Below are 20,448 nucleotides of genomic sequence, written 5' to 3' on the forward strand. Positions count from 1 at the left end.
GGTGGTGGTTGCTGAAGAATGCGGTGGCTGTGGCAATTTCCTAAAATAAGACAACAATGAAGTTTCCTGTATTGATCACTTCTTCGTTTCATAAAAGATTTCTCTGCAGCATACAACGGTATTTGACAGCATTTTATCCACAGTAGACCATCTTTCACAATTTGAGTCACACTGTGGCACGCAGCTATAGTCCCACCTACTTGGCAGGCTGAGGTGAGAGGATCACTTGAGTAAGGGAGTTCGAGGCTACAGTGAGCTAAGATCACACCACTGCACTCCAGCCTGGGTGACAGAGCAAGACCCCGTCTCTTAAAAAAATCAAAAACGAAAAAACAAAATTGGAGTCGGTCCTCTCAAACTCTGCTGCTAGTTTGTCAACTAAGTTTAGGGAATATTCTAAATCTATTGTTGTCATTTCAACAATGTTCACAGCATCTTCACCAGGAGTAGATTCCATCTCAGGAAACCACTTTCAGCCCAGCACACTGTAATCCCAGAACTTTGGGAGACTGAGGCAGGAAGACTGCTTGAGCCCGGGAGTTCAAGACCAGCCTGGGCAACATGGTGAAACCTTGTCTCTACAAAAAAATACAAAAATTAGCCAGGTGTGGTGGCTCAAGCCTGTAGTCCCAGCTACGCTGTAGTCTGGGTGGGAGGATCACTTGAGTTCAGAGGTCGAGGCTGCAGTGAGCCATAATTGCACCACTGCACTCAAGCCTGAGCGATAAAGTGAGACCCTGTCTCAAAAAAGAAAAAAAAAAAAACATTTCTTTGCTCATCCATAAAAAGCAGCCCCTCATCTGTCCAAGTTTCACCATGAGATTGCAGCCATTCAGTCACATCTCTAGGCTCCACTTCTAATTCTAGTTCTCTTGCTATTTTCACCACATCTGCCATCCCCTCCCCCACGAACATCCTGAACTCCTCAAAGTCATTCACGAGGGTTAGAATAATTCCTTCTGGCCGGGTGCAGTAGCTCATGCCTATAATCCCAGCACTTTGGGAGGCCCAGGAGGGTGGATCATGAAGTCAAGAGATCGAGACCATCCTGGCCGACATGGTGAAACCGCGTCTACTAAAAATATAAAAATTAGTTGGGCATGGTAGCACGCACCTATAGTCCCAGCTACTCAGGAAGCTGAGGCAGCAGAATCTCTGGAACCTGGGAGGCGGAGGTTGCAGTCAGCCAAGATCACGCCACTATACTCCAGCCTGGCAACAGAGTGAGACTTCGTCTCAAAAGGAAAAAAAAAAGGAATAACTCCTTCCAAACTCCTGTTGACATTGACATTTTGACCTCCTCTCATAGATGACAGATATTCTTAATGGCTTCTAGAATGGTGAATCTTTTCCAGAAGGTGTTCAGTTTACTTTTCCCAGATCGATCCATCAGAGAAATCACTATTTATGGCAGCTATAGCTTTACAAAATTTATTTTTTTAAAAATGACTTCAAAGTCGAAATTGGTCCTTGCTCCACAGACTACAAAATGGATGTTGTGTTAGCAGGCATGAATATAACATTAACCTCCTTGTATATCTTCATCAGAGCTCTTGGGTGACCAAGTATAGTGTCCATGAGTATTCATATGTTGAAAGGGATCTTTTTTCTCTGAGCAGTAGGTCTCGACAGTGGGCTTAAAATATCTAGTAAAGCATCCTGTTATCCAGGCCTTGTTGTTCCATTTATAGGGCACAGGCAGAGTAGATTTAGTATAATTCTTAAGAGGCCTATTATTTTCAGAATGGTAAATGAACATTGGCTTCCACTTAAAGTCACCAGCTGTATTAGCTCCTAACAGGAGAGTCAGCCTGTCCTTTGAAACTCTGAAGCAGGAATTGACTTCTCCTCTCTAGCTATGAAAGTCCTAGATGGCATCTTCTTTCAACAGAAAGTTGTTTCTCTACACTCAAAATCCACTGTTTAGTATGGTCATCTTCATCAATTAATGATCTTAGCTAGATCTTCTGGATAATTTACTGTAGCTTCTCCATCAGCACTTGCTCCTTCATCTTATCACTGTCATGTTCTGGAGATGACTTCTTTGCTTAAATCTCTTGAACCAACCTGTGCTAGCTTCCAATTTTTCTCCTGCAGCTTCCTCACCTCCCTCAGCCTTCACAGAATTAGAGAAAATGAGGGCCTGGCTCTGGATTGGGCGTTGGCTTAAGGAAATGTTGTGGCTGGTATGATCTTCTATCCATACCATTCGAACTTTCTCTATACCAGCATTAAGGCTGTTCCACTTTCTTATTATTTGTGTGTTCACTAGAGTAGCACTCTTAATTTCCTTCAAGAACTGTTCCTTTGCATTAGCAACTTGGTTAACTGGCACAAGTAGCCTAGCTTTTGGCCTAAGTTGGCTTTTGACATCCCTTCCTCACTAAGTTTAATAATTTCTAGCCTTTAAGGTGACAGATGTGCAACTCTTCCTTTTACTTGAACACTTACAGGCCATATAAGGCTGTTAGTTGGCCTAATTTCAATATTGTTGTGTCTCAGGGAATAGGGAGGCCTGAGGAGAGGGAGAGTGATGGGGGAAGAGCTGGTCAGTGGAGCAGTCAGAACACACACAACATTTATTAAGTTGCCTGTCATATGAGTGTGGTTCATGGCACCCCAGAACAATTACAATAGTAACAACAAATATCACTGATTGCCATAACAGATGTAATAATGAAAAAAATTGAAATATTGCAAAAATTACCAAAATGGGACACAGAGACACAAAGTAAGCGCATGCTTCTGGAAAAAATGGTCCCAACAGACTTGCTCAATCAATGCAGGTTTGGCACAAACTTTCAATTTGTAAAAAATGCAGTATCTGCAAATTACAATAAAGCAAAGCCCAATAAAATGAGGTATGCCTGTATCTTTTTATATTTATGTATTTCATTTTCCTTACTTGGTTATAAGCGCCTTAAGGCAAAAAGTATGCTTATTAATCATATTTTCCACAACGGCTTGCACTGCATTATGCTTTGCCCTGAAAGAGGAACACAGTAGGCCACTGGATAGTTGTTTGTGGCATAAATGAAAGAATGGTATCCAGCTATTGTCTTAAGTAAGACAATGTTGAAACTGGGAAACAAACTGATTCTAATATCTCTTAAATAACACACCCAGCAGTTTTGAGGTCTTCAATACCCAAGGAAACCAGGGCTCATGCCAAATAAACTATATAAGTAAATTTCTGTTCTCCACCTTTCTACACATCCATAGTTTAGGATCTCTGCAGTACAAGTTAAATGATAATTTGGGAGTATGACATTTGTTGTCAATAAAATGGAGTAGTCTTTCTTGCACTAAAGTTGCCATGCCTTCATTCAGATTACTAGGTAGAAGATGGTGTTGGGCCAACAGACTGACTTACTCCAGATACGAACAGGGACATAATGGGTTGAGGCATTCTATAAAGATTGTATTATTAAAAAGCAAATACTCGGCCAGGCGTGATGGTTCATGCCTATACTCCCAGCACTTTGGGAGGCCAAGGTGGGCGCATCACGAGGTCAGGAGATCGAGACTATCCTGGATAACACGGTGAAACCCTGTCTCTACTAAAAATACAAAAAAAAGTAGCCAGGCATGGTAGTGGGTTCCTGTAGTCCCAGCTACTTGGGAGGCCTGAGGCAGGAGAATGGCGCGAACCCGGGAGGCGGAGCTTGCAGTGAGCAGAGATGGCGCCACTGCACTCCAGCCTGGGCGACAGAGTGAGACTCCGTCTCAAAACAAACAAAAACAAAAACTCTGGGTGTAGTAGTTATCTTTGGGGAAAGGCAGTGATTAGAAGTTGGGGGGGCTTCTGAGTTGCTGTGCACTGAAAATTTGTGAAGCTATACGGTCATGATTTTTGCATTTTTCTATACACATGTTAAAAAATGAATACTGATAAAACATATCTAATATTAAGAAATCATATCATTTAAGGCAAGATTTAAAAACAACACTTAAAATCGGATAAAATGAAGGAGGAACCACCTTAAACTTTTTAAATATTATTTGTCTCTATCTTGGGTGTACTTTCTTTATTTCCCCATTTTCTCATTCATTATTTCTAGTAAGGCACTGGCATCTAAGGCTCTGGCTTTTCACTTTTCCACTTAAGAGTTCCAGAGAGAATTACTCACATCTTATTACTCAGCCTAATTACCATTCTTGTATCTATGAGTGAAAAACCTAGTTTGAAGTTTCCCATCAAGTGGCTCAGTTTCCAGAATGTCCCCTTCAGTTATGACCTTTTGTTCATTCATTCATTCATTCATTCATTCAAGAATTATTTACCAGTGCCTTCTATGTGTCAGACATTGTTCTAGGTACTGGCACTGATTCAATGATGAACAAAATACCTACATCTCATCCTTGTGGAGCTTAAACTCCAGCAGAGACAGATGGATTACCAGCCAATTACAATACAGTGACACAACAGCATTAAGGATAAGGTACTAGAGGGCCACATAACCCAGCACTAGGGGCAAGTGTGTTGTAGACAGGGAAGGGCTAGTTTCCTATTTTTATATCACCCTTAGTGATACCCAACCTAAGAAGAAACAGAAATCTGTTCTATGAGTAGTGAGATATATGAAGTCCTAGGAATAAGACAAAGAGAAAATAACAACAAATCAAAATTGTTTATTTCTCTGCAGTTTGATTGTCTGCCTCTAGCCCCATGAGAATTTCTTCTGACTAGGAAGTGGTTAACTTGCAGACTATTCTGTCAGTCTTTGAAAAATCACTATTTGTTATCACATGATTTTACATAATACTAAACAACATTCTTTGGCTTTAAAAATTCTAAGTTGCTGGGTGCGGTGGCTCACACCTGTAATCTCAGCACTTTCGGAAGCCAAGGCAGGCAGATTACCTGAGGTCAGGAGTTCAAGACGAGCCTGGCCAACATGGTGAAACCCTGTCTCTACTAAAAACTACAAAAATTAGCCAGGCGTGGTGGCAGGCACCTGTAATCCCAGCTACTTGAGAGGCGGAGGCAGAAGAATCGCTTGAACCCAGGAGGAGGAGGTTGCAGTGAGCCAAGATCGCGCCACTGCACTCCAACCTGGGCGACAGCCAGACTCAGTCTCAAAATATAATAATAATAATAATAATACATATTTCATTGTAGAAAACTTGAAAAATATAGAAAACTATAAAAAATAAAAACCATCTATGAGCCCAACACTTAGAGAATCACTATTAAATCCATCCATGTTCTTTCCTTTGCCAATAACATTCAAAAGTTGTAGATCATATTCCATATACATTTTTAATCCTTTTTATTAGTTGATTTGTTTTATGAAATATTTCAGACATTACAAAAACACAGATAGCAATGGAACTTTGCAGACACAATGGAAGCCCCTGTGTAATTTCTTTTCCATACAATTCCTCTCTACCCTCCTCAAAAGCAACCACTATACTGAATTAGGTGTCGCTCACTCTCTTGCAGGGTTATATATTATTGCCATATATACAGTGTATCCATACATAATAAGGATTGTTTTATATGTTCTGAAACTTTATATAAATGTAACATATTGATCATATCCTGAAATTTGCATTTTTCTATTCCACATTATGTTTGACATTTATTTCTTTTGATACATTTTCCTCTAATTCATGCATTTGCCCATAGTAGTAGTTCATTGTTTGACTCTAAGATAATTTATCTACTCTCTGTTGATGAACCGTTGTTTCCAACAATTATGTGCTATCATCAACAATGTTACTATCATCATTCTTGTCCAGATTGCCATGTGCCCACATAAGTTTCTCTTGGGTAGATACCTAGGAGTATAATGAATGGGTTCTAGGTTGTGTTTGATTTCAACATTTGACCTTAAAAGATTTATTCTTGAATCTCAAATATTTTAAATATTTTAAAAAAAATATTTAAAAAAAACCTGAATAGTTCTTAAATACAATTATACAGAGATATCTTCACCAAAGTATCTCTTCCCTAGTCTGGGCCAGAGTATCATAATCAAATAAAATGCAGATGATTACATAAACATGGAACAATAAGAGATAATGACCAGTAACCAGGATGTCTATAGAGAACAGACCCATAGTGGTACAGAAACGATCCAACAGTGAGTATGCCCCAACTGTCTTCAAGTTTAATATGCCACAGAGGAAGTGCTGAGGCACCCATAATGCTTACACAGCAGGATAACCTTTTTCAGACCACGTGCAGCAGGAGACACAGAGCACGCAGGAGAGAAAGACATTCTAGATTAAGAATTGGTGGGAGGAATTTTACAAAGCATAATTGGTGAAAGCAAACCTCCTCAGTCAAACAGTTGATGAAGTTTCTTACTTAAAATGTGAACTTTGAGCAAACAGAAACTAAGAAATTGACATTTTTTAATGACCATCCCAGTTTAAAACTATGTGGGAGATAGAATAGGCCAGAAAACATAGAACCTTGAAGATGCTGGCACGGAATCTAGATAAGAGATTATTTCCCTTGGTCCCTACCTTCAAAATATTTCTAATTGTTATCTGTAAATATATATGTGTATATATGAGTATGCACACACATACCAGTACTGGTAGATACATAGCAGTTTGAAAAAGCCGGTGGGGATTCTGATCCACCACTTCCCTTGGCTACCCTCCTCCCCTCAGCACCCTCTACCACAGCTTGGAAAACACTGTTGTAGTTTCTCTACACAGATGATCGATGCCATGTGTAACACACAGCTTAACAAAGTACTTCACATATATTACCACATTTGAATCTCAAAATAAGCCAGAGCAGGCAGGTGTTGTTATTATTCTTATTTTATAGATTAGAAATATAAAGCTCAGAGAGGTAAAGCAATTTGCCCAAGGTCACAGTGAGGGTTGGGAAGGGGTGCTGTAAAAGCACGGAGGACACAAAATAATGAATATAGGTCATGGAAGGCAGACCTCCTACAGGGAAGCTAAGCATGCTGCAAAGTGCCTTGGACAAAAATGGCTTGTTCAAAAGCCCTGGGAAGAGGGGTTGACATGGTGCCTCGGGCTTCGAATGTACTCATCACGAATTCTCTTGTTCATAAAAGAAAGATCCAAAGTAAATATTATACTATTCTCTGTAGTTTTCTGTATGCTTCCTATATTGCATATTAAAAATAAATTCTATGAGCAAGTTTAGAGATACTACTACAATGTGGTTCAGGTGTCCGCAAAAAGAACTGTTATGATATGACCCTAGGGTGTAGACAATGCTTGAGGACTTGGTAGAAAAGATTTTACCTCTCCAGAGATGAGAAGAGGTGAAAGGCACAATTATGTCTAGGACTGAGGTTAGACGTAAGAGTACACCCACAAGGGAGGGGAGTGTCACCAACACTAGAACTCAGAGGAGAACTAGGGAGGCCCCAAAGAAACCAGCAATGCCTTACACTGAGTCAAGCTGATTTCAGTAACCTGAGACTACGTATCTAAGACTACTTATTCTATAAACTGTTGTTCTGAATTATTTCCCCACTTAGCAGAAAAATCATTTGTGCTTTTAAAAACAGATTAATATACCCAAGCATGATGTAATGAGTACTGCAGGAAAGAAGCATTAAAGGTTTGAAAAAGAACAAAGACTAAGAATTCCAGAATTTCTGTTTTGAGAAGAAATTCTTCTTTATCAGTGGAGGCTATGGTAAGTTCCTTGAACAAGTGGTGGCAACAAAACCTGGCCAGCCAGGGAGACATGGGTTTGGGAGCCATAATCTCTCTGGGAAAAGCATTTTTAAAAACTCTTCTGTTCTTATCTGTTTTACTGGTTTTACTTATTTCCCTGGATCCTCCTATATTAGACAGGGGAGTCGGGGGATGTATCTTGCTGAAGGTGCATAGCTGGGCCAAGAATAGAACTCTAGCATCCTGTCTCTCGGCTTACTTCTGGACTATGCTACCTCAGGAAGGAACATTTGAAAATAGTAATTCTCTCCCACCTTGCCACCAAGCTGTGCACAAGCACATGATCAATGAATGAAGTCGGCTAAGTGACTCAGCACTGGGCTGGCTCTCCTGTGAGTCAGGGCCAGAATCCTAAGTGCTTGGAAGTATAATCTCTTTAAGTAAGACTTTGTAACAATGGTCTTTACCACCGGAGATCACCAAAAGACCTCAGGGATATTTTATTTTGTTTGATCAAGGGTCAGGATCATCACTTCTAGCAACTTAGACACGAACCAGCTTGAGTAATTATATCATCCATAATTTTCATGGATGTTGCTTTCTTGCTACACTGGAGGCTGCTTCAAGTAGTGGTCTTAGAGTCCAGAGCCAGTTGAAGTACGCAGAGAGAAGAGCACAGACAGGACAGCTGACAAGTGGCTGGACCACAAGAATAAACCAACAACTTAGAATCACATCTGCATCTTTTCCTCTTTAATGCAGAAAAAGACCCCCAAGTAAGGTTTTCTCTTGTTCCTCTGAAGGATAACAACTATGCATACTGCTTGGGGGGCATATTGGTAAGCTGCCCCAACCTGACCCTGTCAATAGCCATTGGTTTTGACCACCTGCTCCCAGCAGGGAGGAAGCCAGCCTCTGAGCAATGACCCCTGTGACAGATGGCACAGACAGAAAAGGGCCAGCCAAAAATACGCCTTCCCACAGAGGGAGGGAGCCTGGGTGTTTAAAGGAAGAAGTCAAAGGAACAAAGCAATGAAATTCACCAAGTGTATCTAAAACTTGCCCTCGGGATACCAACAGTCTTTTGAATGGCAGATGAATCAAAACCCTTGATGATGGGACCTCAGGACCCTGGGCACAGCAAGCTGCCATTAGCAAGGCTTTGTAACAAATTATTTTAGAGAAAAGTGTGACAATGAGATGTAGTGAAGGACTCCCAGAGCCATTAAAGAGGACCTGAACATATAAGGCAGTATTAGAACAAACTCAAATTTCCAAAGATTGACAAGTCTTGAAACAAACAGTTCAGAGAATATTGATTGGAAATTGTCAGTCCTAGAATGGACTTGAATTGGCAGGAAAAAAAAATCCATTAGTCACTGCTTGGTTTGATTACTTATACTAGGAGGGAGATGTAAAAGAAGCAAAAGTACAATGAACTGACATAAAAATGGTGAGGAGAGGAAGTGTCACTTGTCATGAACCAGTGCCCAGCACTCTGCAAGGAGCCTTTCCAGACAGATGCCAGAATGCTGTGGAAGAAGCATTTTAAAAATCATTTTACAATGAAAATGAAACAAAATGCCACAGCAACATCATTCGCAATAGCCAAAAGACGGAAGTAACCTGAAGTGTCCATTGACAGATGAATGGAAACAAAATGTAGTATATGCACACAATGGAATATTATTCAGCCTCAAAAAGGAAGGAAATCCTGACACATGCTACAACATCGATGACCCTTGAAGACATTATGCTAAGTAAAATAAACCAGTTGAAGAAAGACAAATACTGTGTGATTCTTCTTATATGAGATCCCTAAAGTGGTCGATCCATAGAGACAGCAAGTAGAATGGCAGTTGTCAGGGGCTTGGGGGCAGGGAATGGAGAGTTCATGTTTAATAGCTAGAGTTTAAGTTAGGGAAGATAAAAACCTTCTGGAAATGGATGGTGCTGATGGTTACACAACAACGTGAATGTACTTAATGCCACTAAGCCATACACTTAAAAAATGGTAAAAATGGTAAATTTTATATTATGTATATTTTACAATTTTTTTAAATGAAAAAAATCATGGCACAGTGAGGTTAAGAAACTTGGCCAGGTCAAAACTAGGAAATGGAGGAGACAAAACTCAAGACAAGATTAAACCTTATAATTTCCCCGGCACTCCCTCCTCCACCATAGAATTGCACAGGCTTTGGGAGAAAAGAAGGATGAAGACAGTCATCAGGAAGAGAACCTCAGTGCTCTGCATGGCCATAACCTGATCTGGCTGCCACGACTAATTCACACCTATCCTCTGTCCTCCTCTCCCTCACACTAGTCATCCCAGGTGTCACCACTCAAACCTCATCTCAGCTTCTCCTTCCCACCTCTTAGCCCTCTCCCAAGAGTACACCAGAGAGAATGTCCTGCAAATTCCAATAGCACAATATCACTCAAAGATTCTGAAAAGCTTCCATCCCCAGAAAGTCTCCCTGAATTGGAAGGTAACAGAACACCACCACATCAATTATGTACATCCTCTAAACCATTTTCACTTGAAAAAACAAACAAACAAAAACAAACAAACAAACAAAAACCATGCTGCAGAATTCACTTGCAAAACAAAAAAGTATAAATTACCAGAGTTGCGAGGCACCTGAATTTCACCTAGCCCAGAGGTTCTATACCTGTGTGACTTAGTCCTTCAGGGAACATCTGGCAATGTCTGGAGACATTTTCGAGTGTCACTACTTGGGGGCTGGGGGAACTACTGGCAAGTAGTGGTAGAGGCCAGGGATGCTATTAAACATCTTACAATGCACAGAACAACCCCACAAGAAAGAATTACTGGTTCAAAATGTCAATAATGCCAAAGGCCGAGATTGAGACACTCTGATAGCTCTACCACTGACTGATGCTTGTACTTCCTTCACAAATTACCAGGAAAAAATAGCCTCTGCCATATCAATAGCTATGACAGACAGAGAACAGTGACCTCCCAAGGCAGCCCATTTCATCTGCTAACAAAGAAATCTATTTCTCAAGTACTATTAGAATTTGCCTCTATGAGCTTTCACCCATCAATTACTCTACTGTTAGTTTTTGAGGCCAAACAGTAGTCAAATCCCTGTTCTTCATGGCAGTTCTTCAAAATCAGAAGATAGCTACCACATCTTCCATTATAAACAGACATTCAAACTTGTCTATACGTGCTTTTATGTTTATCTAGGTTTAAGAACCCTGGACTGAAATTCTCAAGACCAGGTAATCGTGTCTACATCATGTTGCCCAGCTCATCAGTAAAAATATTATCCAGACTAGCATTTAATAATATATAACCAGTACTTACTAATATATAACTAGATTGAAGGCAAACATGAAACAGGTGGGTATCTGCCAACCTGCTATAATTCTTGAATAAGAAAGATATCTTTATTTCAGGGGAGAAGTACCAAATTGCTGACCCACACAAACACCAGCCTGTTGATGCCAATACTCAACTCTTCTTTCCACTTGAAACAATCTCTATACGTCACCTACAGCTGGGGCCAGCATGCAGTCACCACCATCCGTTTCCCCCACCACTCCCAGACTGTGAGAATCCCTACAGAGTAAGAATCCTCTTCACCTTCCAGAAGGACAGTAACCCAGACTTTGGCACGTCTCCATAAAGATTGCTAATTCTTACCCTATCTGCTTAACCAGGCTACAAAATAGCTAAAAAAACCTCTGACACTCTACATGGATTATTAGTGACATCAGTAGCCTCAGAGATTTCTTCTGCAGAAGCAAGGGACTTTGTAAGCATTAAGTCTCAACCTTGAAGGGCCAGTCCACATAATGACAATGACTCACTTCTAAACAAAATTTGGAGGTCACTAGTCTATGATAAATGTAAAGTAGTCTTAAAAATTCACCAATTTGACCTTTACTATCATTCCACCTGTCATTCATCTTCTAATGCCACTCTGATTCCTGCCTCTAATCCCCCACCTGGCATGCCCTTCTGTTTCCCAAACTAAACCTACAATGCCTTAAAGGTCTGTGTCAGGATCTCCCTTGAACTTTCTATCAAGTCCTTTTTATCAACTCCATTCCATGATGATCTCTCCCAGTCTGTATACCAATTTCTCATTTACTTGCATATATCCTGCTTTAGCATTAGTCTCCAAAGTTTTTATTTGGATGTTCTACACATTCAACAAGTATCAGTGAATCAACAACTGGTTGATAAGCAACTATAATGTACTTTGCACTCTAGGAGATAGAAAATACATATGCTCCCTCTTTACTGTCCTTGAAGTGCTGAGACTAAGTCATTCAAAAATATTACTAAATACAAGATAACACATTACTAAATTATAGCTATAAATTATTAATACTAGACAATTCAGAAAAGAAGACCAAGGTCTCTCAGTGCTTATTTCTTGGAGTAAATGTCAGAAACAAAAGAAAAAAGAGGGCCGGGCACAGTGGCTCACACCTGTAATCCCAGCACTTTGGGAAGCCGAGGCCGGGGGGATCACTAGGTCAGGAGATCGAGACCATCCTGGCCAACATGGTGAAACCCCATCTCTACAAAAAATACAAAAATTAGCTGGGTGTGGTGGCACATGCCTGTAATCCCAGCTACTCAGGAGGCTGAGGCAGGAGAATCCCTTGAATCTGGGAGGTGGAGACTGCAGTGAGCCGAGATCGCGCCACTGTACTCCACCCTGGGGACAGAGCAAGACTCTATCTCAAACAAAGAGAGACACTCACTCATTCCCTCAATATTTTCTGAGGCTTTTATGGATAAGGCCTTACACTTTACAATTGTATTGCACTTTAAGGCTGATATTTATTATCTCATTTCATGTTTAACAACAATACAAGATAGAACAAGTTGTAATCATGAACCCTATTCTCTAAACAAGGAAACTGAGGCTTTAGAAAGAGGAAGACATCTACCCAAAGTGTATATGTTAACAACAAAACCAACACTAGAATAAGTCTCCTGACTCCTAGTCCTTAGTCTCTAACTCTCCTCACAAGTTAATATTCCCCCACAGCACCTCATGTTCCCACTCCTTCAGCCACACATACATGTAACTATGCTACTTCCCCCGTTACTGCCTGTTAGAGGCAATAGTAAAAAGACAACTAACTAAACGAAAACTTTTGAGTTTTTTAAAATATCTGCCCCAGATCCTTAAAAGAAAATCTGTCAATCACATGCTTTTGCTTATGTGTTCATGAATGTGAAAACTCAAATCCATAATCCAAGCTAAAAAATCTAAAAAAAATCTAAAAATAAATAAATAAATCTAAATTATATATAATTAACAGAATATATAATAATATATAATAGATTATTAATATAAATTAATAATTTAATAAAAATAAATAAATCTTTTTAAAAATCCAGAAAACAACTGGAGAGTGGGGGTGGGAGAGGGAAGAGAAAGAAAACACACAGCAAAATGAGAGAATGTATTTTTGTCCTAAATACTAATGTTTATAAGGAAGAGAAACATACTCTATTTTGTTATAAACTTTCTGTCTGTTTGATTAAAGCCCTGTAATCTTCAAAGACTAGCAAGTTCCTGGTGCATGGTAGATATTTAATAAATGTTTGCTTAATGAATGAATGAATGGTTTTTCATGATATATCATGAGCTCTTTGAGGGTAAAGTCTTCATCTATAAATTTCTGTACCTGTTTCAAAGTTGGTAGTCAATAATGCATTGAATTAAATAATTCAACTGGTAGGTATGGAGAGCTCTATGCAGGAAGGTCGTGTTGGGTATTCTGTGTTTTTGCTGATTCTGTATTTGTCTATCTGGCATCCACAGATCACAAGGCCAAACTAATGGCCAAAGTTGTTTAAAACTCCCCTGAGAGCCAAAGTCCATTCTCTGAACCACCTACTTTATCTAACTCACACATCAAGCCAATATTTCACCTGCCCTACGTCAACCCAGGGCCAGGTACCAGACAACTAAGGACAGCCCTAAAGCCCACTGGAATTATTCAAATTGGCCAATTCTAACCTGTTTCCCCTGCCCTGCCTTGCCTTTCCCAAAGAAAACATAGTAAGAGCTCTGGACCATGCTTTTCCCTCGCTCCTTCTGCCTCCTGACTGACACTGGTGCTTCCCTCTGTGGCCCTGTGTGATGCAGAATGCCCTCTTGTCTTGGGAACTGTAAGTAATAAACTTTTCTTTCAATGACATTGACCACTCTGTGTAGTCACTGAGTCACCCTTATAAATTACATCACTAGCCACAAATCAATTGGATACTACCACTACTATAGACACTAGACACAAAAAGCTAGAACCCAACCCAACTTAATCCTAAATGGTGCTTACAAACTCTCACCTTCCGTATTAGATAGCAAACTCCTTTAAAAACTTGAACAAGATCTCTTGTATCTACCACTCAACAAATTTCATGCAGTTACTTGATAAGCTGAATTTTACATAGACAAGTAGATAGTTGACATTTTTTAGCCTGAATCTTAACAACTGTTTGATTATTCCCTCTGTCCAAAAAAAGGCAGGGAGGGGAGTGATTAAACACTAATACTGAACAGTTTGACAACTTCCTATAAGGTTAAATATAAACTTATAATATGACCCAGCAATCACACACCTAGTTATTTACCCAAGTTAACTGAAAACCAGGTTCATACAAAAACCTGTACAGAAATATTTATAGCAGCTTTGTGTATAAGCATCCAAAACTGGAAGCAACGACGTCTGTTGACAGGTGACTGAATAAAGAAACTGTGGTATATCCATAGAATGGATGATTAGTCAACAACAAAAAGCAACAAGCCATTGATTCTTGCAACAATATGAGTGAATCTTAAATACATTTTGCTAGGTTAAAGACTACAAATTATATGATTCCGTTCAGGTGACATTTTGGAAAAGGCAAAACTGTAGGATGAAAAACAGATTACTAGTTATCAGGTTTCAGTGGAAGTGTTTGCGAGAGCATAGGAAATCTTTAGGATAACAGAATATTAACTTTAGTCTATATGTATCTAGTGCATTATGTTACTCTATGCTTGTCCTTAAAATCCGTAGAACTGTACCTTACAAAAGTGAACTTAGGTTGTACATATTAAGTCAACCAGGATGTCAGGGAATCCCAGGATAGGATGTAGACTGTGACAAATTAACCTAACACATTATAAATGTATGACATAAGCTCACTGAAGGGGGCAGAGGAAAAAAAAAGCTGACCTATATAACCTTAGAAAATAGTGTTTTGACTGACAACTATAGGCTAATGACAAAATAATCTGTACATAAACACTGAACTCTAGTTGGTAAATCTGTAGCTCATAGGAGTATGAGTTAACAAATCTGAAACTGCTTTACATGCATAAGGGTTTGAACAAATAAGTAAATTCCCCATCCACCACAGTGGATGATGAGAGGCAGGTTTCTCACTGCCAGAGAGTGAAATGCAGATCAGCAAGGGGAAAAAGCTAGAATTAACTCTGCAGTACTGAGTTGGAATCAGAGATACCAGTGTGAATCCACATTTAGCTTAGTATGTATACAGACTGACACAGAAATAATTAGAAATATGTATATATACATGGGTTAGCACACATACTTTTATTTCCCAGCTCTATTCACTAAGAGGGCCTACTAGCAGCATGCAACCCAATGCTCAGAACTTGGTTTCTCCAATAAAAAGAACTAGGGCTCTTTAGAAAAAGCTGATTCTAGAACTGGGGCAAGGAAAATACAAGATGAACCTGGAATGTCTTCTAGTTCTAAAAAGTAGGGAAGTGCTCAAGTAGCAAAAGGATGAGGGCATGTCAAAGTGACACAGAAGTCATCCTGGAAGAGGCCCCAGTAGCCAAAGCTAGAACAATCAGTGGAAGAAAATAAATAGCATGGTATTGTATTATAACCCAAGGTATAAAATAAATACAAGTCCATAGAGATACAAATTAATGACTCAATAAATAAACAAATAGGTAGAAGGGGCAAATCTTCCTTTGCAGAAGAATTCCAGATAATAAAAGTAGATAATACCCTCTGTAGGAGGTAAAGTTTAATTCTCACTCCTCCCTCCCCAAGCGTGGGCTGGACTTGGTGACCCATTGCCAAAGAATGCAGTGTAGAAAGGGAAAAAAAAATAGTAACTTTATAGTGAGAAACCTAGCAAACACTAACACAACCAAATGATCAAAATTAACATTATCTGTAATAAGTCATGTTAGTATCATATTCCTCCGATAGGATGTGATGAGAAAGGCACTTCACCTCTGTGGTAGTCTTCCCAAAAATCCATAACCCCAGTCTAATCATGAGAAAAACATCATACAAACCTAAATTGAGGGGTGTTCTACAAAATACCTCATCAGTATCCTCAAACCCATCAAGGTCATTAAAAAACAAGGGAAGTCTGAGAAACTGTCACAGACCAGAAGAGACTAAGGAGACACAATGACAATGCAATGTAGTACTCTCGACTGGATCCTGGAACAGAAAAAGGACCTCAGTGTGAAACGTGGTAAAATCCAAATAAAGAGTGGAATTTAGTTAATAGTAATGTACCAACACACGTAGTTTTTTTCTTTTTTTAAGTCTGGCTGATGTGGAACAGGTTCAGAAGGCAAAATTCAAAACAGAAATTCCAAGAATGTTTTATGCAATGATTGCTTCATTCTATTAAGTGCACAGCCTTCCAACATAGCTGTTTTTCTTTCTTTTATATTTTCTACTGCATTGCATTTTTTTTATAAATCAGTACCTGCACATCCCAATTTCTCAAATATAGAGTTATATAAAGAAAAAATTAAAGAAAGATGACTATTTAAAGAGCTACCAAAACCTGTTTTATTACTTAATAATCTACCCAAGTAGAGTCCTCTCATACAAAGAACATAATAATTCACTTTAAAATAGTCTTTTTCAGATTAATTTTAAAGCTAATTTCATTTATGATTTATTGAAATTAATTGAAGTAGAAACCAATACAATCATACCCAAGTAAACATGAAAAATTTTAAGCATCTACTGATCTGATTTTTGGTCACTAGTACAACATTAAAATGATTGTTATTAAGAAAATGCCCCATTGTATTGAAAAATCTGCATCTCAGATTTTCCAAGAAAGCCTTGATTTAAAATAATCACCACGATCCATCAAAACAACCCTAAATGACAACTCTTTGGTCTCCATAATATTAAATACTTCTCTAAGACGGCTTCTTGCACAAAATTTTTTCACAATGAATGTCCCGATCTAGGGACCAGGAAAAAAAATGATTATGACTTTTGCAGAGCTTCTATTCCACTATCAGTACATCGGTACAGTAAATAACAACTTCCACCTGCCCTCTCTACTTACACAGACATGCCTGTGTAGGCGAGAACACATGATAGACAAAATGTTCTTAGAAGAAAAGCTTTAATCCAACGAACATTTGAGGATTGGGAACTGACTGTCCAATCAATTTGGTCATCTAAATCCTCTTGACTATTATATCCTTCCCTTTTGGTTGTTTACTATTTAGTCATTTTACAATATTCCTTTCACAGCTTGTTGGCACATCTTTTACTAGAATTAGAAGGGTAAGGAAAGAAGGAAAATGCCAGTTAATCCTTTTAATTTTTTTCCACATAATTTTGGTAAAAGACCTGGTAAAACCTGAGTTAAATGTTAACCTGAGTTTGAATAAAGTTTTAAGATTATATGAAGGCTTCTATTATCTATTCTAATATTCCTTACCATACCAAGGCTTAAAAGTTGATGATTTGTAGTTACATGAAATAAGTTATCGATGTGCTATTAACAATTTTAAATGGACACACATCATTAGCCCAGCAATTCTAATCCCAGCTATTTATTCTACAGATATAGCCTCACATATGCAAAATATGTATACAAGGATATTGAATGCAACTTTCCCATAATAAGGAGAGTTTGAAATTAATGGAATAAATATTTCTTTATTTACTGAATAAATATTCATGTATTAATGAAACAAATGCCCATCAATAAAGGACTTATTAAATAAATGATAGTATATCCATTTAATGGCATTCTGCACAGCTGCTAAAAAGAACGAGGCCTTCTATTGACACTGATATGGAAAGGTCTCCAGGACATATTAAGAGAAAAAGTAAGGTATATAATAGTGTGGACAGTACACTGCCATTTTTGTTAATATATGCACACTTATCCATATTCTAGTTTGGTAATAAGTACAAAGTCTCTGTAAAGACACATGAGAAACTGGGAAGTGGTTGTTTCCAGGGAAAGGAACTGTGTGGCTAGGAGGCAGGTAATTAAGGGGGACTTACCTCTCTCACTTTGTTCCCTTTATAGCTTTTAAATCTGGTGCTAAGTGCAGATATTATATATTAAAAAAACACTTTTTATTTAAATTTAAAAATTAAAAAGGAGGAGGAGAGGGCATCCTGCACCAAAAATACCAGAGTCATTCCTCGGGGTGTCTCCTCCCAGGACCTTGAGCCCTGTCAGTCTAGTCACTTGATCTCTCAAGGTTGAGAACCTGCATCAAAGCCACCACCTTTCTCACACCTGCCAGCCTTGTTCCTCTCTGAGCATGTGTTTAACAAATAAACAAAGTTTCTCACTCCAGACAACATGAAGTAAGTCCACTCTACCCTGTATCTCCCACTGTATTCAACTAAAATCCTTGGACACAGCTGCTCCATCCGTTACTTAATGAGTCTGAAAAATAATTGATAGCAGATAGTTTAGGAAAATAAACCCACAATTCAACGTATCACAAAATCAGCAGAATTTTGCCTTTTTTTCTTTCTCTCTGTGTGTGTGTGTGTGTGTGTGTGTTGTTCTGGTATCTCTTGGCCTGGACTCAAATAAGGCAGCCAAATCCAGAACTGTGCCCCAAACACAGACAGAAAAAGCTGCAGAAGACCTCCGTTTCTGGTGTGAGAAACAGAAAAGGGAGCCCCTACACATGAAAGGGAGGGGAGAAAATCTGAATTGTGTGTGTGTTTCCTGCTCTCTCCGGCCCTACCTCACGGCAGTTAAGCAGCAGTGGCAGCCGACAGGAAAAGTTTTTCCCTGACCAGGGAAGCTGGGATCCCAAGAGCACAGGGAAAGCCTCCCTTGCTTTATTGACTCTCCATATCTTGCCATTTGGTACTCAAGAGAGATGTGGTCATAGGAAGTAAAAGGCAGAACAGAGAAACTAAAAGTCCAAGACTTCTAGGCAGGGTAGCAGGATGGGAAACCCTTCAGATCTGGAAAGTATGGGAAACAACAAGAAGAGAAAGGAGTTCAATCAGACTGTATATGAATTCTGGGGCTCATCTCCAAGCTGTGCATGCATGTATCTGGCCCCAAACAGCACACCAAAGGTTTTGACAACTAATCTCTGGAGTATACTGCTGCCCTGATCTGAAACTGGCCACTGGCTGGTACATACCTGGAATAAATAGAAATAGAATGGCAAATACTTTGAAAACTTAACTGATTTTGGACCCCAACCCACAGAAGGCAGGAAGGAATTTACAGCCTGAATCTAACTGGATTGCCTGCTAACACGAATAAGCAAGAAACATTCTCTATAGGATTTAAACAAGACCCAAAGTCTTCTAACAACTTGAAAATGTTCAGGATACAAATTCAAACTAACATACAAAAAAACTTGAAAATTTCAACATCTCACAAGGAAAAAGACAATCAACAGATATCAATGCAAGATGTTAGAATTGGCAAAGGCTTTAATACAGCTATTCTAAGTATGCTCAAAGAAAGAAAGGCAGTCTTGAAATAAATGGAAAAATAAAAAGTCTCAATGAAGAAATAGAACACTTTTTTAAAAAGAACCAAATGGAAAATTTTAAATTAGAAAATACAATAACAGAAACTTTAAAATTCATTGGATGGGCTCAATAGTATAATAGAGATGACAGAATAGTTGATGAACTTGAAAATACACAAACTGAAATTATCCAAGCTGAACAACAGAGAGACAAAAAATTAGAAAAGAAGGAAAAAAAGCACAGACTCTCAAGGACCCATGGGACAACACCAAAAGACTTAACATTTGTATCATGAAAGGTCCAACATGTAAGGAGAAAGAGTATAGTGCACAAAAAGTATTTCAAGAAACAATGGCTAAAACTTCCCAAATTTAAAAAGACATAAATTTACAGATTTAAGAAACTCAGTGATCACCAAACAGGATAAACTCAAACAGGATAAAATCCACCAAACAGGATAAACTCAAAAACATCACGATCAAACCAATGAAAACTAAAACAAAACTCCTGAAAGCAGTCAGAGAAAAAGGATACATTACACATAGGGAAACAATAATTTGAATGACTGAAATTTCCCATCAGAAATCATAACAAAGGTTTTTTTTTTTTTTTTTTTTTTTTTGAGACAGGGTCTCACTCTGTCACCCAGGCTGGAGTGCAGTGGCATGATCATGGCTCACTGCAGCCTCAACTTCCCAGGCTCAAGTGATCCTCCCACCTTAGCCTCCTAAGCAGCTGAGACTACAGGTATGCACCACCATGCCTGGCTAATTTTTTATTATTTGTAGAGGTGGGGGTCTCCCTATGTTGCCCAGACTGTCTCGAACCCCTGGGCTCAGGCAATCCTCCCATGTCAGTCTCCCAAAGTGCTGAGATTACAAGCAGGAACCACCATGTCCAACCCACTGAAACACTTTGTTTGGAGACAGTTTCACCCTGTTGCCCAGGCTGGCGTGCAGTGGTGCAATCTCTGCTCACTGTACCTATGCCTCCCGGGTTCAAATGATTCTCCTGCCACAATCTCCTGAGTAGCTGGAACTACAGGTGCCCACCACCATGTCTGGCTAA

General features: G+C 39.1%; 1 protein-coding gene across 10 annotated transcripts in view; it reads right to left on the bottom strand.

Annotated features, from left to right (window-relative positions):
- The window catches only part of LOC105474340 (sodium voltage-gated channel alpha subunit 8), a 214,137-nt gene that overhangs the window by 167,765 nt on the left and 25,924 nt on the right, over window positions 1-20,448 (bottom strand). The gene's annotated exons all lie outside the window — the stretch shown is intronic.

The sequence above is a fragment of the Macaca nemestrina genome, chromosome 10, assembly GCF_043159975.1.
Source record: "Macaca nemestrina isolate mMacNem1 chromosome 10, mMacNem.hap1, whole genome shotgun sequence".
NCBI lineage: Eukaryota > Metazoa > Chordata > Mammalia > Primates > Cercopithecidae > Macaca > Macaca nemestrina.